Here is a 3,649-nt window from a genome sequence, read left to right as displayed (position 1 = left end):
CCCCCACCTGGGGCCACAGGCCTAGGAGGGCAGATTAAGCCTGACATGATCCCCAGCCTGGTGCCATGTGGCACAGATGGATCATAGCACTCCTGAGATGACTCCAGACACCCAGAGGCTACAGGCACCACTAAGATAAGCAAGCAAGTGCTGGACATATAGAAGAGGAAGAGAAGCAGAAAGATGTGTGCATTATAAAATGTTGAACCTGAAGAGTCAGGGTAGTGAACAGGCTGGTATGAGCAGTCACCAGTGCCACTAAAGGTCATGGTGAGGTCTTGGCTTATGCTGCCATTGAGAGCCATGTCTGGATCCATGGCCCTACAGCAATGCAGGTCTGTCACCACCAAAGACCAGGTAGTCTTCCTTTGTCTGGGCTGCCATCTGGGGCTATGTTAATGTCTGAGGGATGTACAGAGCTGGCCCCACCCCTTGCCTGGATGTCATGGAGAGCTGTCCCCGTCTCTCACCCTAGGAAGCACTGGCCTGGGTTCCCAGGATTGCAGGTGAGCACAGGAGAGCTGGCCCTGCCACTCATCTATCAAGCCATGGCATGGGTGAGGAAGAGATGCCCTCTCCATCCCTTTGCCCCTAGCCCACTGCAGCAAGTAGAAGAGCTGTAAAGCTGCCCCTGCCCCTTACTGGCTACAGTACTCAAGAGAGCAAGCCCTGCACCTTGCCTGGCCAGCACAGTAGAACTGACCTTGGTGGTGGCAGGGGTGCAGGTGAGCTGGGCCTGAGGGTATGAGAATGGGAAAGTTGGCTATGCCCCCTTTGCTGGTTGCAACACTGGGTGATCTAGCCAGGGAAGTGCTGGAGAGCTGGCCCTGGTAGTTTGGGTGCAGGAGAGCTGGCTGGATGACCAGCTCAGCTACCTCCCAGGCTCAGATCCAGGGTTTTGAGTTGGTTCGCCTCAACACCTACCCCATCTATAAACTGCTGGATCATGGGGCTGGTCCTACAGATCCAAAGCTGCAGGATCTCCATGACACAGGGCAATGACAAGATATCTGAGAGGAGTCCCGGTGAGGATCCAGTATTGATGATGCAGCAGAAGCCAGAGGCCTCGAACCAGACCAATGACTCATTGCAATGAACATTTGCAAGTAACAGACTGTGGACAAAGGGGTATACTGTGGAACATACTATGACACGCTACAGCTTCCACAACAAGATTTTTTTTTTCTTTTGCAGGGGAGGTTGCAAGGGTGGGGGTGGGTATGAAGAGACGGAGAGTTGAGCTGGATTGGGGTACATGATGTGAAATTCGCAAAGAACCAGTAAAACATTAAATTTTAAAAGTATAGTAAATATGAAATTTGATAATTTTGCAAGCAAAAGTAACTAAATACTGTCTGTTGTGGTAGCTTGATTTAATGTATCATAGTAGCAGACCACCACCCAGAAAGTTCAGTGACTTGAACTGATTTCTCTTTTGCCCTTCTTTGATTGTGTCAGGTTCTGTCAGGGAGAACAAAATGGATCCTGGCAACAGCATCTGAAACTCCAACTACAAGAGTAGGAGCCCAGCTCTGTAACAAGAGTCTAAGTGAGGCTGGGTCAGCCTCCACTTAGTAACCAATTAGAGCTGCTATGTCTCGTTATTTCCAATGGCCACCTCTGTCTTTCTAGGTTCACTACAAACCTGAAAGCCTTTACCTCTTGATCCAGGCTCCTGGCTCTCCTTGCCTGGCCCTTGCTCCTCAGTACCTTAGGAGGTCCCAGGAAGACAACTGTTTGTAACTTTGCCTCTACAAGCTAAGTGGATATGTATTTCAAAATAGATGGAGAAATTCTGAGCTAAAGAAATGGCTTAGCACAGGCTACCAAAATGAGACTTGATAGCCTATGACCGTATATAGTGGGGAAGGAGGTCCCCCTCCCCCTCAGTCACAGACCTAGGGTGAAAGTAGGAGGGAGGGAGGAATGGGAGGATACAAGGGATGGGATAGCAACTGAGATGTAATCTGAGTAAATTAATTAAATAAAAAATAAAATTAAATAAAAAAAGGAATGGTTTAGCAACTAAGAGAACCGGAGGGCTCCAGCTGAGTCCCCAGCACCCATGTCCTGACCAAGCTTTTCACATACCGCTGTCAGGAACACTCTTGTCCCTCTGTCCTCAGTGGCATGGCATTTAGACATTAAGAGAAAGTTCATCACGGGCTGAGTATGCCCAGGCTTTCACACCCTCGTTTCAATCAGCAGCTGCAAGGAGTTCTGATACTATGGATTGTATTCTGAAAATACATGCTTTTCATTACAGCCAGCTTCTTCCTGAGAAGAAGGCTATTTTCCAAATCCATGGCGTTGGAGATATATATATATATTTCATTTTTTTAAAGATTTATTTATTTATGTACATATACAGTGTTCTGCCTACATGCACACCTGCACGCTAGAAGAGGGCACCAGATCTCATTATAGATGGCTGAGAGCCACCATGTGGTTGCTGGGACTTGAACTCAGGACCTTTGGAAGAGCAGCCAGTGCTCTTAACTGCTGAACCATCTCTCCAGCCCCTGTGAACTTCATTTTATAAACTCAGCCCGGATAAATTCCTGGAATTCAGGAGCCTTTACTGTCATCTGGGCACTTGTGCCTACAAACCTATGCTTCCACTCTTATTATTTATTTACTTATTTATTTGTTTGTTTGTTTGTTTGTTTATGCTTCCACTCTTAACTAGCTCATGCCACCTCCACCAGCTCCGAGTTCAGTGTGTGATTGACCATATGAGACTCTTCTTGGTGAAGACTAAGTTATGACCAAAATGCAGGAAGAAGACCACATCCCAACAGAACGTTTTCAACAAACACCTGAAACAGGAGCAATTAAATGCAAGCCTTGCGAACATATTGAAAATGAGGTATCCTAATGGATTTTGTAATTGTAATAATTTCTCCGTCGCTGTTCGCTAACAGGCTCCTTCTTATGTCCTCGGGAACAAATAAAGTGCTCCTCGTGCGTGCAATTTGGAGAATTTGTTTCAGAGCCATTAGCTCTTTGGCCAGGGACTATATTTATTTCCAGATAGATGCAGCCATTGCCATTTCATGATGCCATTAGCTCACTGAGTCTCGCATGGGTCATTTCTCCCCATATTACCCGTTGGCTGTTTCTCTGGTGCACGTGTGAATCAGCATCTGCCAAGCATTTGGCTTTCCTAGGTGAGGTTCTTATAGCTAAATAAAGCGTTTGTGTTATAAAACTGTACCTGAGAGCCAGAAAACACCTTAGAAACCCAGTTCATCACTTCTGTTTACAACGAAATAATAAGGCGCCAAGAATGTGTCTCGTCTAACCCGTAAAGTCCAGTCAGAGGAAAGCTATGGCAGTATGAAAACTTGGACTTCCTACTTCAGGGCGCTTCATCTCACACTGTGAGAGCCCTTGGATTCCAGCCTGTTGACAAGTTATTCTCTAATATTTAGATAGCAGACACCTTTTTCCAGGCTATTCAGGTACCAAATGGTGATTTATGAGACTATATTAAACAGTTTCCGACAGCTCCCTGAGGGAACACTTTCTCTCCCGCCCACCCCCGCCCCGGGCCCCCGAGAAGATCCGCTCTGTTCCTGCTGCCGTCTGGAGGGGGAAATCCTCTGAAATTTTGCCGATGAGAAGCGAGAAGCCCCTGAGAGAAACG

This window comes from Acomys russatus, chromosome 5 (genome assembly GCF_903995435.1).
Source record: "Acomys russatus chromosome 5, mAcoRus1.1, whole genome shotgun sequence".
Lineage (NCBI taxonomy): Eukaryota > Metazoa > Chordata > Mammalia > Rodentia > Muridae > Acomys > Acomys russatus.
Note: the sequence above shows the minus strand (reverse complement) of the source record.